The sequence below is a fragment of the Oncorhynchus gorbuscha genome, linkage group LG18, assembly GCF_021184085.1.
Source record: "Oncorhynchus gorbuscha isolate QuinsamMale2020 ecotype Even-year linkage group LG18, OgorEven_v1.0, whole genome shotgun sequence".
Classification (NCBI taxonomy): Eukaryota; Metazoa; Chordata; class Actinopteri; order Salmoniformes; family Salmonidae; genus Oncorhynchus; species Oncorhynchus gorbuscha.
In genome coordinates, this window is record NC_060190.1 from 30,976,193 (window position 1) to 30,994,140 (window position 17,948).

At 42.8% G+C, this 17,948-nt stretch overlaps 1 long non-coding RNA gene across 1 annotated transcript; it reads right to left on the reverse strand.

Annotated features, from left to right (window-relative positions):
* Positions 1-559: 559 nt before the first annotated feature.
* On the reverse strand, positions 560-3,401 carry LOC124002502. Its single transcript, XR_006833041.1, has 3 exons — positions 2,744-3,401; positions 986-1,085; positions 560-616 (listed from the first exon to the last, which is right to left on the reverse strand). It is a non-coding gene; the product is annotated as an uncharacterized LOC124002502 (long non-coding RNA).
* Between the last annotated feature and the right edge of the window lie 14,547 nt (positions 3,402-17,948).

Genomic DNA, 17,948 nt, shown 5'->3' on the forward strand with positions numbered 1-17,948 from the left:
CAACGCATTTCCACTGCTCCAGAGTCCAATGATGGCAAGCTTAACACCACTCCATTGACGCTTGGCATTGCACATGGTGATTTTAGGCTTGTGTACGATGGAACAGTTCTTGTCCTGACATTGTTTCCAGAGGCAGTTTGGAACTCTGTAGTGTTGCAACAGAGGACAGAAGATTTTTTAAGCGTGCGTGCTTCAGCACTCATCGGCCCTGTTCTGTAATCTTGTGGCCTACCACTTCGCGGCTGCATTGTTGCTCCTAGATGTTTCCACACAACAACAGCACTTACTGTATAGTTGACAGGGGCAGCTCTAGCAGGGCAGAAATGTTATGAACTGACCTGTTGGAAAGGTGGCATTCAATGATGGTGCCACATTGAAAGTCACCAAGCTCTTCAGTAAGGCCAATCTACTGCCAATGTTTGTCTATGGAGATTGCATGGCGGTGTGCTCGATTTTATACACTTGTCAACAATGGTTGTAGCTGAAATAGCCAAATCTACTAATTTGAAGGGGTGTCCACATATAGTGTATCCAGACTGTATCACATCCAGCCGTGATTGGGAGTCCCATAGGGTGGCGCACAATTGGCCCAGCGTCATCTGGGTTTGGCTGGAGGCTGTCATCATAAAAAAATACATTTGTTCTTACATTTACATTTAAGTCATTTAGCAGACGCTCTTATCCAGAGCGACTTAATTAACTGACTTGCCTAGTTAAATAAATGTTAAATTTAAAAAATAACAAATGTAAATATTGGGATGGATCGCACCGTTGCATATAAAAACAATACTCATGTTAAAATTGCAATTATTAAATATAAATTAATTGCTTATGTACTGTTAGCATAATATGTTAAAACAGCGCTCTGACAAACCATATATGAAATTATCATAAACAAAATGTGGTCTGTCATTATTTACATCTTCACTTACGTTAGTCACAGTTACGCTAGGCGGATAGCTACTTTGTTAAAATAGCTGGCTACCTTTTGTTTGGATGTCATCTGAAGGATGTAGTTCCAGCCATGTGCTCCCCGCATCTACAGAGTTAGGACATATTTCGCTTGACTTTCCATCAGTGAAGTGCTAAAAATAAAATGTTAGATTGCTAGATTAGTTATTGCATACAGCATAAACGAGGAATAGGCTCAATGAATAGCTAAGGGTCTGTTGTATGCTTATACACAGAAAGGGTAATGAGTCATTGAGCTAGCTAGCTCAATGACTCATTACCCTTTCTGTGTATAAGGTTAGGTTAGCTATGATCACACCAAGCTAGCACTCGTCACTGAGCTAAGATAGCCGAACTAGTTAACTAGCTAAATACATGTATAATATAGCCCATTCATAGACGCTAACTACATTTAGTGCCTATTGGTGAGGGAATCTTATTCCCGGGGGACTTTTGTTAAGAGCCACGACGCTTGCACTAAATGTTAACACACATTGCTTATGATACGGTTTTGGAAACACAAATGTACACTGAGTGTACAAAACATTAGGAATACTGCTCTTTCCATGACATACCAGTAGCTCGCAGTCCACCTATGAGTAGCTCGCCAAACAATTCCAAAAATACATATGCATTTTTTTCACGTGTTCCATCGCAAACTCATAAACAAATCTCACAACTATCCGACACCGCAAGCTCCCAGTTATTATCTAATAAACGCAACATTGACATTTTTCAAACCTCTGGTTAGCCACTAACACAATGTTTACCAAATATTTGTCATTTGTCTATCACTCCGTGTGTAGCCAGTTGATGTGATAACAGTCTTGTAAATTGACAGAATGTAAGGGGTGCATAACTCGTGGTAGGGAATCAGACGCTGGAGAGCAGAACTAGGTAATAGCCGGAGCAGTTTAATTCCAAAACCAATGGCATCAAGAAAATAACAACTTGGGTACAAAACCCGATGCGCAAAATATAAAACAGAATTTGATGTACATTTAAGGAGAGCCTGTTACTCCTAAAGGTCCAAGGACCTTATATGTTATTTTCCGAGGTAGAATGTCTCTGGCAGCCAAAACAGCCAAATAATCCATCTAACCGTGAATGGTTCTAGAAACATAAAGCCCTTTACTTTCCTATCACGTAAAAATAATTTCACTAATGCAAAATATACATTTGCAGCCCTCCCCCTTTTGCACCCAGAACACCCTCAATTCGTCTGGTCATAGACTCTACAAGGTGTCGAAAGCGTTCCACAGGAATGCAGAACCATGTTGACTCCAATACTTCCCACAGTTGTGTCAAGTTCGCTGGATGTCCTATGGGTGGTGTACCATTCTTCACACCCAGCAGCGTTGCAGTTCTTGACACAAACCTGTGCGCAAAGCACCTACTACCATACACTGTTCAAAGGCACGTAATATTTTTACACAATCTATGTCTCAATTGTTTCAAGGCTTAAAAATCATTCTTAAACCTGTCTACCCCTTTCATCTACATCATTGGTCACCAACCTTTTCTGAGTCAAGGTCACTTTGGCAGTCAAAAAGCAAGCCAAGATCTACCACTAAGATAAAAAAACATGAAACTAATAAAAACAGTTATGTAGGAATGATACATTATCACAGCATATTGGTTAAATGACTGGCCTGCCAATATTGTTCTTCTCAGAGCATACATTTCAAAACTCAATCATTGATAACAGATCAGTTGGTGTAGCACTTGCGAGTCACAGCAAAGGATAAATTGAAATAATGTTTTTTTTTTCATTTTACTTGGCTGATGGTACCTGCATTCTGATGGTCATGGTGCTGTTAAGACAACTGGGAACTCAGTGACGTTCAGGTCAGAAAGCCGGAGCTCTAGAAAGGTGCCAGTTTCCGAATTGGATGACCATTCAAAACGATTTTCCCAGTCGGATCTTGTTTTTTTTCAGGTCCCAGTTGTCTTGAATGCAACGAAGTCAGGATTCCAAGATTTCTGTTCCGAGTTCCGAGTTGTTTTTAACATGGCATTAAAGTCTCAGTAGAGGGAGGGAGAGAAAAGCAGAGGGTCTGCCTCTTACGGTCCCTGCTCTTTCCTTCCTTTCTTTCTTCCGGTGAGACCAGAAAGAGGGGACACATTCTTCCACCTTCCATTCAGGCACACATTTATGTTGTTCCGATAACCATAGAAAGTGAAATACTCCTCGATATTAAAGTAGACACCATGAGCTGCTAATAATAATCAAAACGCTGGTCTATTGATACACTTGGCTACTCATTCATTGCAGCTGCAGCGCGAGTGGAAGTAAAGAGAAGCACATTTTATGTTTTGTAAAAGTGTTGAATAAGAAAACATTTTTTACGGTGTTAAATTAAACTTAGACATGAACTCACTCATAAAAACATCAGCTCTTTGCTGTATTCTTTGACATTCTCATGTTTTTAAAAGTTATGAAATCTCAAGTAGGCTAGTATCAAAGTTTTCTGTGGCATGGGTCGTGGAAGCTGTAGGTAGGCACGGTTATATGAGCTATCTGATTGGCCAGCGCAGTACACTTCATTTAGCCACAGATCTCCCAGTCTACCGGGTAGGAAGCGTTTGCCTTTTCAGACAAATGAAATGGTTCAAACACTGACCCATAAACACGGGGCCTCACATGGGTGTGTGCTTGGTTTCTTCCATGACTGCGTGGCCGTGCAACGACTCCAACACCATCATTACGTTTTCAGACGAGACAACGGTGGTTGGCCTGACCGCTGACGAGACAGCCTATAGGGAGGAAATCAGAGACGAAAAATAACCTCTCCTTCAACGTCAACAAAACGAAGGAGCAGATCGTGGACTTCAGGAGACAGCAGAGGGAGCATGCCCCACTGGTCATTTTAATAATGTTTTACCCACTTCATATGTATATAATGTATACTCGTCAAGGCCTATTCTATTTAACTATTGCTGTACATATAGTATTCTATCCTACGTATTCTTCAGATATACTACATATTCTATCCATATATTGTCCATACATCCCATCATATTGTAATGACCTGGCTAGATCATAAAGGAACAATTGTCCAGACAGAGGGTTGAGTTTACGAATTCACGGTTTCTTAACCCAACACCACACAGGCTACTGTTTGGTCAAAGCCCACACCAAATAAATGAAAGATACCTGTATAAAACAACCATGACATTCTCTTGTGAAGACCAGAGTAAGAGAGTGAACAATGGCTAAACATCGTCTTAAACTTGCAATGCTCCATGGTCTTAAACTTGCAATGGCATGTCAGACCCTGCGAACACTGGGTACTGGTAAGTACAATTACAACCAACTAACAGCATAACACACAGCTGTCTGTGTGGGTCACTACAATATATACAGTATCGTTCTATGTTCCACTGCACAAGAGGGGGTCCATGGAGTTTTATGTACATCAAGGCAGACACACGTGAATTAAGATTGTTTTTCAATGTTCTGATTAACCAAAGGGGTCAAACCTCCGACAAGCGTTCACAGTGCACACACATAGCCTACAGTTCTTATCATTCTCACCACCGCCAGAGAGAAGACTGGGAAGAAACCACCATTTACCTACCTCTACACTGCTATACATATTTATTTGGTTTGACATTCTATCGTTTTTCATGGAATTTTTGTGATAATTAACTAGAATTTATTTAGAATTTATCTGAAGAAATGTTTCCAGAAATAGTTTTACCAGCTCTACAACCCTGACCATGAGCAAACCTTTAGGAAGCTTTATGCTGAAGGACTGAAATTCCCACAAAATAACATTATTTGTTAACGTTCTCTGAACAATTTGAGAACATGACTTTAAAAAGAACCAATAGGAAACCTCTATGAAACGTGTTGCTGAAATACTGAAATTCCCACAGAAGAACTTTGTTTCTTAACATTCTCTGAACTATTTGAGAACATTCCCAATGTCAACCCAGTTGGAGAACATTCCTAGAACATTACCAAAATTTAAACTAAATGTAACCATGTTTGAACTTTTAGGAAACGTTTAAAGTAATGAAACACCAAGAAAATTGTATTTTTTTTGGTCAAGTTCCTTAAATGTGCTGAGAATGTTCCAAAGCCAAGCAAATATCCTACACCATTCCCAGAAAGTTGTGTATTCAAAATAACCATACGACCACCACACTCTAAGACAGGGGTTTTCAAACTGGGTTCCCAGATACTGCAGGGTGTCCGCAAATGTATTATTATTATTATTCTCATCATCATCATCATTATTATTATTATGTTGTTTTATGAATATTGCTAACTGCAAAATAATACCACCGTGGATACCATTGTTATGTCTCTGCATCCAGTATAAAGGCAGTTAGAGGTAGTTTCATGAGCCAATGCTAACTAGCGTTAGCACAAGGATTGGAAGTCTACAGGAACAGTTAGAATGCTTGCTGTCCCTGTTCATCTGTCTCTGCGGAAGTACATAAATGGCTTCAATGCCAAAATCTCAAACTATTCCTTTTAATATGGAGGAAATTACTTTTTTTTCTGTATATAAAATTGTTAGGTGGGCCATCTAAGTGGTAATTTTCAGTTCTGTATCTATGGACGCGACCCAGTCGTTCATTCTAAATGTTCCATTGCCATACTGGCTGGCAACATTCCTAACTCTTGCTATAAATGCAACCCAGTCGTTCAGTCTATTTGTTCTGTATCTATGGACACGACCAAGTGGTTCAGTCTTTTTGTTCTGCATCAATAGGCACGACCCAGTCGTTCGTTCTAAATGTGTCATGTTTTGTCTTATATTGTCTTGTCATTTTGCTTTCCCTTCTGTTCGTTTTCCCCCTGCTGGTCTTTTTAGGTTCGTTCCCTTTTTTTCTCTCTCCCTCCCTCTCTCTCTTCTCTCTATCGTTCCGTTCCTGCTCCCAGCTGTTCCTATTCCCCTATCAATCATCTAATCTTTTCACACCTGTTCCGTATCTTGCCCTCTGATTAGAGTCCCTATTTCTCCCCTTGTCTTCCGTTTCTGTCCTGTCGGATCCTTGTATATTGTTCACCGTGCTGTGTCTTTGTCTCGCCCTGTCGTGTCGTGTTTCCCTCAGATGCTGCGTGTGAGCAGGTGTCTGAGTCTGCTACGGTCGGTGCCTTCCCGAGGCAACCTACAGTTTATGGTCGAGTCTCCAGTCTGTCCTCGTCACCACGAGTGGAATTAGTTTTTTATGCTTTGTTTACCGCTCCGATTTGTCTAGGAGTATTGCATATTTCCTTTACTGGAATAAAGACTCTGTTTTCGCCAAGTCGCTTTTGGGTCCTCATTCACCTGCATAACAGAAGGATCCGACCAAAGAATGGACCCAGCGACTACAGACGCTCGTAACACTGCCGTCGAGATCCAAGGAGCCATGCTCGGCAGACACGAGCAGGAATTGTCTGCTGCTCGTCATGCCGTGGAGAACCTGGTCGCTCAGGTTTCCGACCTCTCTGGACAGTTCCAGAGTCTTCGTCTCGTGCCACCTGTTACTTCCTGGTCTGCCGAGCCTCCGGAACCTAGGGTTAATAACCCACCTTGTTACTCCGGGCAGCCCACGGAGTGCCGCTCCTTTCTCACCCAGTGTGATATTGTGTTCTCTCTCCAACCCAACACATACTCTAGAGAGAGAGCTCGGGTTGCTTACGTCATATCACTCCTTACTGGCCGGGCTCGAGAGTGGGGCACAGCTATCTGGGAGGCAAGGGCTGATTGTTCTAACAATTACCAGAACTTTAAAGAGGAGATGATTCGGGTTTTTGACCGTTCAGTTTTTGGTAGGGAGGCTTCTAGGGCCCTGGCTTCCCTATGTCAAGGTGATCGATCCATAACGGATTACTCTATAGAGTTTCGCACTCTTGCTGCCTCTAGTGACTGGAACGAGCCGGCGCTGCTCGCTCGTTTTCTGGAGGGACTCCACGCAGTGGTTAAAGATGAGATTCTCTCCCGGGAGGTTCCTTCCAGTGTGGACTCTTTGATTGCTCTCGCCATCCGCATAGAACGACGGGTAGATCTTCGTCACCAAGCTCGTGGAAGAGAGCTCGCGTTAACGGTGTTTCCCTGCTCCGCATCGCAACCATCTCCCTCCTCTGGCTCAGAGACTGAGCCCATGCAGCTGGGAGGTATTCGCATCTCGACTAAGGAGAGGGAACGGAGGATCACCAACCGCCTGTGCCTCTATTGCGGACTTGCTGGACATTTTGTCAATTCATGTCCAGTAAAAGCCAGAGCTCATCAGTAAGCGGAGGGCTACTGGTGAGCGCTACTACTCAGGTCTCTCCATCAAGATCCTGTACTACTATGTCGGTCCATCTACGCTGGACCGGTTCGGGTGCTACATGCAGTGCCTTGATAGACTCTGGGGCTGAGGGTTGTTTTATGGACGAAGCATGGGCTCGGAAACATGACATTCCTTTCAGACAGTTAGAGAAGCCTACGCCCATGTTCGCCTTAGATGGTAGTCATCTCCCCAGTATCAGATATGAGACACTACCTTTAACCCTCACAGTATCTGGTAACCACAGTGAGACTATTTCCTTTTTGATTTTTCGTTCACCTTTTACACCTGTTGTTTTGGGTCATCCCTGGCTAGTATGTCATAATCCTTCTATTAATTGGTCTAGTAATTCTATCCTATCCTGGAACGTTTCTTGTCATGTGAAGTGTTTAATGTCTGCTATCCCTCCCGTTTCTTCTGTCCCCACTTCTCAGGAGGAACCTGGCGATTTGACAGGAGTGCCGGAGGAATATCATGATCTGCGCACGGTCTTCAGTCGGTCCCGAGCCAACTCCCTTCCTCCTCACCGGTCGTATGATTGTAGTATTGATCTCCTTCCGGGGACCACTCCTCCTCGGGGTAGACTATACTCTCTGTTGGCTCCCGAACGTAAGGCTCTCGAGGATTATTTGTCTGTGTCTCTTGACGCCGTTACCGTAGTGCCTTCTTCCTCTCCGGCCGGGGCGGGGTTTTTTTTTGTTAAGAAGAAGGACGGTACTCTGCGCCCCTGCGTGGATTATCGAGGGCTGAATGACATAACGGTTAAGAATCGTTATCCGCTTCCCCTTATGTCATCAGCCTTCGAGATTCTGCAGGGAGCCAGGTGCTTTACTAAGTTGGACCTTCGTAACGCTTACCATCTCGTGCGCATCAGAGAGGGGGACGAGTGGAAAACGGCGTTTAACACTCCGTTAGGGCATTTTGAGTACCGGGTTCTGCCGTTTGGTCTCGCCAATGCGCCAGCTGTTTTTCAGGCATTAGTTAATGATGTTCTGAGAGACATGCTGAACATCTTTGTTTTTGTCTACCTTGACGATATCCTGATTTTTTCACCGTCACTCGAGATTCATGTTCAGCACGTTCGACGTGTGCTCCAGCGCCTTTTAGAGAATTGTCTCTACGTGAAGGCTGAGAAGTGCTCTTTTCATGTCTCCTCCGTTACTTTTCTCGGTTCTGTTATTTCCGCTGAAGGCATTCAGATGGATCCCGCTAAGGTCCAAGCTGTCAGTGAGTGGCCCGTTCCAAGGTCACGTGTCGAGTTGCAGCGCTTTCTAGGTTTCGCTAATTTCTATCGGCGTTTCATTCGTAATTTCGGTCAAGTTGCTGCCCCTCTCACAGCTCTTACTTCTGTCAAGACGTGTTTTAAGTGGTCCGGTTCCGCCCAGGGAGCTTTTGATCTTCTCAAAGAACGTTTTACGTCCGCTCCTATCCTCGTTACTCCTGACGTCACTAGACAATTCATTGTCGAGGTTGACGCTTCAGAGGTAGGCGTGGGAGCCATTCTATCCCAGCGCTTCCAGTCTGACGATAAGGTTCATCCTTGCGCTTATTTTTCTCATCGCCTGTCGCCATCGGAACGCAACTATGATGTGGGTAACCAAACTGCTCGCCATCCGCTTAGCCCTAGGCGAATGGCGACAGTGGTTGGAGGGGGCGACCGTTCCTTTTGTCGTTTGGACAGACCATAAGAACCTTGAGTACATCCGTTCTGCCAAATGACTTAATGCACGTCAAGCTCGTTGGGCGTTGTTTTTCGCTCGTTTCGAGTTTGTGATTTCTTACCGTCCGGGTAGTAAGAACACCAAGCCTGATGCCTTATCCCGTCTCTTTAGTTCTTCTGTGGCTTCTACTGATCCCGAGGGGATTCTTCCTTATGGGCGTGTTGTCGGGTTGACAGTCTGGGGAATTGAAAGACAGGTTAAGCAAGCACTCACGCACACTGCGTCGCCGCGCGCTTGTCCTAGTAACCTTCTTTTCGTTCCTGTTTCTACTCGTCTGGCTGTTCTTCAGTGGGCTCACTCTGCCAAGTTAGCTGGTCATCCCGGCGTTCGAGGTACTCTTGCTTCTATTCGCCAGCGCTTTTGGTGGCCTACTCAGGAGCGTGACACGCGCCGTTTCGTGGCTGCTTGTTCGGACTGCGCGCAGACTAAGTCAGGTAACTCTCCTCCTGCCGGTCGTCTCAGACCGCTTCCCATTCCTTCTCGACCATGGTCTCACATCGCCTTAGACTTCATTACCGGTCTGCCTTTGTCTGCGGGGAAGACTGTGATTCTTACGGTTGTCGATAGGTTCTCTAAGGCGGCACATTTCATTCCCCTCGCTAAACTTCCTTCCGCTAAGGAGACGGCACAAATCATCATCGAGAATGTGTTCAGAATTCATGGCCTCCCGTTAGACGCCGTTTCAGACAGAGGCCCGCAATTCACGTCACAGTTTTGGAGGGAGTTCTGTCGTTTGATTGGTGCGTCCGTCAGTCTCTCTTCCGGGTTTCATCCCCAGTCTAACGGTCAAGCAGAAAGGGCCAATCAGACGATTGGTCGCATACTACGCAGCCTTTCTTTTAGAAACCCTGCGTCTTGGGCAGAACAGCTCCCCTGGGCAGAATACGCTCACAACTCGCTTCCTTCGTCTGCTACCGGGTTATCTCCGTTTCAGAGTAGTCTGGGTTACCAGCCTCCTCTGTTCTCATCCCAGCTTGCCGAGTCCAGCGTTCCCTCCGCTCAAGCGTTTGTCCAACGTTGTGAGCGCACCTGGAGGAGGGTGAGGTCTGCACTTTGCCGTTACAGGGCACAGACTGTGAGAGCCGCCAATAAACGTAGGATTAAGAGTCCTAGGTATTGTTGCGGCCAGAGAGTGTGGCTTTCCACTCGCAACCTTCCCCTTACGACAGCTTCTCGTAAGTTGACTCCGCGGTTCATTGGTCCGTTCCGTGTCTCCCAGGTCGTCAATCCTGTCGCTGTGCGACTGCTTCTTCCGCGACATCTTCGTCGCGTCCATCCTGTCTTCCATGTCTCCTGTGTCAAGCCCTTTCTTCGCACCCCCGTTCGTCTTCCCTCCCCCTCCCGTCCTTGTCGAGAGCGCACCTATTTACAAGGTACGTAGGATCATGGACATGCGTTCTCGGGGACGGGGTCACCAATACTTAGTGGATTGGGAGGGTTACGGTCCTGAGGAGAGGAGTTGGGTTCCGTCTCGGGACGTGCTGGACCGTTCGCTGATTGATGATTTCCTCCGTTGCCGCCAGGATTCCTCCTCGAGTGCGCCAGGAGGCGCTCGGTGAGTGGGGGGGTACTGTCATGTTTTGTCTTATATTGTCTTGTCATTTTGCTTTCCCTTCTGTTCGTTTTCCCCCTGCTGGTCTTTTTAGGTTCGTTCCCTTTTTTCTCTCTCCCTCCCTCTCTCTCTTCTCTCTATCGTTCCGTTCCTGCTCCCAGCTGTTCCTATTCCCCTATCAATCATCTAATCTTTTCACACCTGTTCCGTATCTTGCCCTCTGATTAGAGTCCCTATTTCTCCCCTTGTCTTCCGTTTCTGTCCTGTCGGATCCTTGTATATTGTTCACCGTGCTGTGTCTTTGTCTCGCCCTGTCGTGTCGTGTTTCCCTCAGATGCTGCGTGTGAGCAGGTGTCTGAGTCTGCTACGGTCGGTGCCTTCCCAAGGCAACCTACAGTTTATGGTCGAGTCTCCAGTCTGTCCTCGTCACCACGAGTGGAATTAGTTTTTTATGCTTTGTTTACCGCTCCGATTTGTCTAGGAGTATTGCATATTTCCTTTACTGGAATAAAGACTCTGTTTTCGCCAAGTCGCTTTTGGGTCCTCATTCACCTGCATAACAAAATGTTCCATTGCCGTACTGGCTGGCAATATTCTTATCTCTTGCTTGCTAGCTAGCCAGATTAACAGCAAAGTAGCTGCATTTGTATTTGTTTAAGTTGTTTTCTAATGACATTTATTTTTAATACATCCATAACAATGAGCTAATGAGGCACAATTTTGCATGGCATAGAAAATGTGCTCACTCGTCAGGACACTGTTGTTCAGAGGAGCTAGCCAACAACACAGCTACAGTAACACAATCACTTCAAACTGAAGCTGGAAAGACTGCAAATTAGCTGCATTTTGTTTGACCTTTTTCAAAATATATATATATCCATAGAAATGATGCCAGCTGATTCAGAATTTCGTCTGGCTGAGAAACGCTGCCTGTCTGTCTCGTCCCAACTCGACAACTCGACAGCAGGAGATCGAATTTGAATATTGAAACAGTGTTGCAAATGTCAGGGAGACAGACAGCAAGGTTTATACAAATCTCTACTATTGAAAACGAAATGCTAGTCTAAAAGAAATGAGATAATGTGTAGATGCTTTTTATAGTGGAGATCAAGTTTATAAATTGCCTGGCTGGGCTGATGAGAGGATTGAGCAGTCAGATGGAACAGACTAAATAGATTTAGCCGGTGGCAATTTGTGGAATAGACGCCGGCTAGAATGCGGTTTTAACCAATCAGCATTCAGGATTAGACCCACCCCTTGTATAATTTTAAATAATACCATCTTTGACAACTAACAATCAGATATTGTTTGTCGTGATGTACAAAATGTACAAAAAAATGTATCCCAAATGAGGCCTTTTGCTTCTTGCTAGGTTGTCATTGTAAAAAATAATTTGTTCTTAATTGATTTACCTGGTTAAGTAAAAGGTTATGTAAATAAAACTAGATAGTCAGGGAGTATCTAAAATAAAATAAAAACGGACATTCAACGCACATGCCCATTGATTTTGTTATGACGTTTGAGCGGAGGAACATAGAATTAGACATGACAAAATGCATAGAATTGCAGAAAATGAGTATTAAAACTGCAACATTTTCTCTCAGCTCAATAACATCTTTTTTTGAAGAATTGCTTAAAATGTGTTTTACAACAGCAACTTTTTTTCTACGCCGCCAAGATACCTTTGTAGCTAATAGACTGTTAGATTTTACACTACCAAATCTATTCATTTTAAAATGTTGATTACTTCTACTTGCCATTATTATTCACTTGATGATAAGACAATATGTGAAATTAATTATTTTGCTAACATATGGTGGTCCCTGGGCAAGAAAAGTTTGAAAACTCCTGCTCTATGAAACAAATGGTTCTCCGAATGTTATGTGCTAGTCCTGTCCTCCAAATGTATTTCCCTATTCTCGCTTCACTTGCTATATATTATGCACATTGATAGATTGCTAGCAAACCTCCTCACCTATTAATGTATCATAGTAGCAGGTTAACAGGAGGCAGCAGTAATCTGAAAGATCAGACCGAAACATGATGAAGTGATCGGGTGAAATAAGAAGCGAGTGAACTGAGACATGACAAAGCCTGAACATTTCAGCTATATTTCTCATTGATTTAGCCCACTATTTCTTACAGGTGTGATACAGATGAAGCCCTATATTTAATCTGGATTTGACAAATAATAGCCTGACTAGGAATCTTTGACTTCTCCATGTGCCATATGTGTTCCCAATTAGGGTAAATGTAGTCCTAATAATGTTTGAATGTTTTCCTAATTTGCATCGGCTAACCATTGTGATTAATGATATTGAATAAACAGGTATGGGTAACAAATAATAATTGGTTTCGGTGCTCCGCATGGGCCCTTTGATTTTTCATTCGTTTTCCATAAATGGCTACTGTAGTGGAAGAATGAGAGGATGTGATATTCTAATGACTGGCTGGCATGCGAGGCCCAGCGTGATGACTCAATCACGATTTATGACACTGTTTGGATGGCAGACAATCTGGGGGCTATCACAAGGTTCAAACATACCTTATTTGTGGCAAGCTCTAAGAAGAGAATTCAATTGTCATGTTTGGATTGTTTCAAGAGTTCATAAAGATACTTTTTATATATTTTATTGTACTGTAAGTGCTATGGATTTATTGTCACAGGGAAACTGTTATTCTGTTTCGTTGTCGGACAGCAGATAGTTCAAAGATGGAGCGACTCAAGGGTGTGCTCCTAACATTTAAATTGAGTTGATTAGGTTATAATCTGGATGTGGTTTCCTGTCTTTTGTTTTAACTAGCAATATGCAAATACATGTTCATTCAGGTTGGGCGTGAGTTTCTGTTTGAATTTGGTTGAAAGGACAGTGAATTTGTTCACACTCTACTTTGAGAACTTGCTACCAAGGTCCTGCGTTCTGTGTGGTTCAGTTGGTAGAGCACAGCGCAAGTGTTGTGGGTTCTATTCCCATGGGTGACCAGTACAAAAATGTATGCACTCACTACTGAAAGTTGCACTGGATACTCGAGTCTGCTAAATTACTCAAATATATAAGACACACATAGTTGTTTCTCTTAGAGATTATTCTGAAGACACTTGTAACCACCTTAAATTTGAGCCTATTGGTGATAGTAATTTACTCTGTGTTATTCTGTTACGTATCATGTATTTCATGTAAACTATAATTGTTTGTGTCAATTCTTTCATGACTAATAAATCCTATTAGTTGAATTGAGTTCCTGGTTTTACAGAGTACTTCTTTGATTGATTATAGGCTACATAACTTAGTAGGTCTATTGGTAGTTGTTATTTACACTATATACATAGTATATGCTTGGGTAACACTTTGACATCTCTGATCTGCTTGACTCGATAAATTAAATGCTAGAAAATTGGTCACCAGGATTAGCTATTTATATCTTAATAATTGTATAATGGAAGTTAGACATGTTCATTATTGTCATACTGTGTGGGTGATACAATGATTCGCTATTTTTTTAGATCCTCCAGAGATGCACAGTGCCTGTTGCATTTATTCACATAATAACGGAGTCAGATTAATAAATGTAATTTATTATTATATTCAACATCATTTCTATATAATGGTTGGATAATTTCCATCAAACTACATAATGGTGACCCCTCATCCTCAGTCAATGGGGCTTTCCACCAATCTACAATACTGCGTTATAGGCCTACCCGACCACATTTTTAAGGTTACGCCTAAAGATTATGCTGTGTGTATTGAGAACTAGAACAAAAATGTCTAGACAAGGAGGGGGGTATGTAGGTTGTGTGGCAAAGATGCCCTAAAGGCCAACATAATCTCACACTAAATTTGTGCAAATATTTACAAAGTATTTCAGCAGATTTTGTGTGTTTTTGTGTGGCTTAACTAGTGTGAAAATACAAAACATTTTGTGCAACTTAATCCATAGGAAAAGACACATTTTTGTGTGACTTCACTCATAGGAAAATACATTTTTGGGGTGCAAACTTTGGAACATTATTTCGAAAGTTATTGGGACAATGCATTTTGGGCAATAATGTTCTACACTGCCTTTTTAGTGTCCCACATTTATTAATCAGCCAAGTTGTCCACGAAATACTTATAATATAATAGTAGCCTTGCGTTTTTAATTTAATTTTATTAATGTCAATTCTGTTTTCTATGCTTGTTTTCACTTAATACTTTGGGATACAAGTGCTATGTCGGATTTTATGAGGGTTGCCAGATTGGAGGCAAGATCCCGCCTCATATTTGTCAGTTTTTGTTGCTATATTGTTGAAGGTATTTGGATGGGGAATGGGGATACATTTTCCTAATGGTAAATTAGTTCCTCCATAAATGTGGAGACACAGAAGACCTGCAAAAAAATATGTTTGTTTTAAATTCCCCTGGTGCAGCTGCATGGTATTTGCAACTATAATGAGCCTGGGCTATGATCAATTAAGCCATATCAGTGAAATTAACATGCTAATGTAAAATAATGAATTATGTTGGCTTACACTTATGGAACTTCAAGATGATTATTACGGTCGTGCCAATCATGTTATATACTTAGGCCATCCTTTTTTAATTAAGGATCGGACCCTTTTTTCCCATTTTCGCCTAAAATGACATACCCAAATCTAACTGCCTGTAGCTCAGGACCTGAAGCAAGGATATGCATATTCTTGATACCATTTGAACGGAAACACTAAAGTTTGTGGAAATGTGAAATTAATGTAGGAGAATACAACACATTAGAGCTGGTAAAAGATAATACAAAGAAAAAAACATGATTTTTTTGTATTTTCTGTACCATCATCTTTGAAATGTAAGAGAAAGGCCACAATGTATTATTCCAGCCCAGGCACAATTTAGATTTTGGCCACTAGAAGGTAGCAGTGTATGTGCAAAGTTTTATACTGATCCAATGAACCATTGAATATCTGTTCAAAATGTTGTATCAAGACTGCCCAAATGTGCTTAATTGGTTTATTAATACATTTTTCAAGTTCATAATTGTGTACTCTCCTCAAATAATAGCATGATATCATTTAACTGTAATAGCTACTGTAAAATGGACATTAGATTAACAAGAATTTAAGCTTTCTGCCCATATCAGATGTCTATGTCTTGGGAAATGTTTTTTGTTACTTACAAACTCATGCTATTCACATTAGCCTACATTAGCTCAACCGTCCTGCAGGGGGGACACTGATCCCATAGAGGTTAATCATCCCCCACACTACTCCCACAGGTGTCACCCTTCCAATAGTGTCACAGAGCCGACGCAAACATTACCTCTTTGCAAGACAGATAGTTCGCCTCATCAGATCCTGGGCCTGTTTATACTGAATCAGATGTTGGAAGTTATGCATCCTTTTCAGTACTTTAAATGCCCTGTACTTTAAATGTCCATCCACCATGGGACTGATTTCCTCCTCCTCATCCTCCTCCCTGATCTCTTAGGTATAGCCACGGTAGCTGCCCCCACTAGAGCTGTTCTCTCACAGTTATTCATACTATTCACATCCTTTCTCATTTCCACCTGAGCCATCGCCTGCACACTCAACTCTTGAAATTGGTCCCAGTTTGCCCTTCCAAACACCAACCTGTTCCCTCTGGCCTACTGTGCATACTATGGGGTAATGACGTTGACTCCTCCCATACCTCCCACTCACAGATTCCTGCCATCACATTAGATACCAGAGTGAGGTCCAAGGCAGACTCTTTCCCTGTGGCTCCATCAATCCTGGTCCTTCGGCCATCATTCAGGCACACCAGAACTTTCATTTCTATCAGATTTTCTATCCTTGCCCTCCACTCTCTCCAGCGCAACCAGGTCCAATGTCTGACAAGGATTATAATAGTTCACTACCACTAGCACCACTCCTCTCAACCACACCACCACCACCACATATTCCTGTCCTTGATGTGTAACAGAATAGCCTGGCCATCTACACTAATCACATCCCTTGTTGCTTGTAATCTTCGAAAATTAACTAGAACGCCTCCTCTTAAATTGTTGCTTACCTCTTTAGTGCTAACACTCACAGGCACTCCTTTTAATCCACTACTTCCCTGCTTGATTAGTCCAGCTGCTCGACACCACCTTTCACTTCACTATTTGCTTCACTCAGAGATTTTCCCTCTGCACCATGTCCCTACAGAGCACTTACAAGCTCCCATCTCTTAACACTTTATCATTGACAACTTCCCCGATCAACTCTTTTATCACAGCTGTCAACCTTATCGGACTCATCGCCCCATCTTCCCTTCCTCCCTAAACTTCAGAATCACTTTATGCTCCTCCTCACCTCCATGCTCCCCTCAAGACTTGTCTTGCCCTTCCTTGGCACTCTCTACCTCAGAACTGATGCTGGCATTGGAAACTATGTTGCTTTCCTCAAACTTCCTTTTCTTCATCACCGCCTCCATTAACCTCTCGCTCCCATTCAAACCCCTACTCCCTTTCTCTCCCACTTTCTTTTTCTCTTACCTACTCCCCCTTGATTTGTATTGCTATGCCCTATACTTCACTTCCTTCTCCATCACTATCACCTAACATCTGTGACCCAACCATCACCACACCATGTAAAGTTTGATTGTTTGCTTATCAACGACTGATACCAGAGCAAAATTAATAGTTAGTCACAAACAATAACTTGTAGATAGCCTAACCAGCTCTGATAGGGTGAGTAAAATGGTCAGAGTGAGACATTCTATCATTTGTCTGGCAAGCTGCAGAAGGACGAGCAGGCTACAATTCCTCATTGTTTATCAGTGCAATTTTGACGGCCAACTAACTGAAAAAAGTTTAAGAGGATTTATCTAATGTTCCCTCGTCAAAACTGTTCGCTGCTCTGGCCCCCCAATGGTGGAACAAACTCCCTCACGACGCCAGGACAGCGGAGTCAATCACCACCTTCCGGAGACACCTGAAACCCCACCTCTTTAAGGAATACCTAGGATAGGATAAGTATTCCCTCCCCCCCCCCCCCCCCTTTAAGATTTAGATGCACTATTGTAAAGTGACTGTTCCACTGGATGTCATAAGGTGAATGCACCAATTTGTAAGTCGCTCTGGATAAGAGCGTCTGCTAAATGACTTAAATGTAATGTAAATGTAATTTAGCTCATCTTTCTCTGGCTAGCATTAGTTGTTGATCTTTTTGTTGTTGATGTGCATAACTGAGGGGGAGAGACTACCTTTTCATGGTTGTTTGATCAATAGGACTGTAAAGTTCCCAAATGTAAGACTCTCAAGTGGTATTGACATATTTGCAGAAATCCATTCTGGTGTATTTTTTTGGCTAATGTGTTCTAATGATATAAAGTCGCTCTGTTGCAACTGCCTATAAACACACAATCCAGTTCAAAGTGAAGGATGGCAGGCCTGTGTGGAAAATAAAGTCCTACTGTAGCCCTGATTGGCTATGGCACACCTGTCTGCGTAGA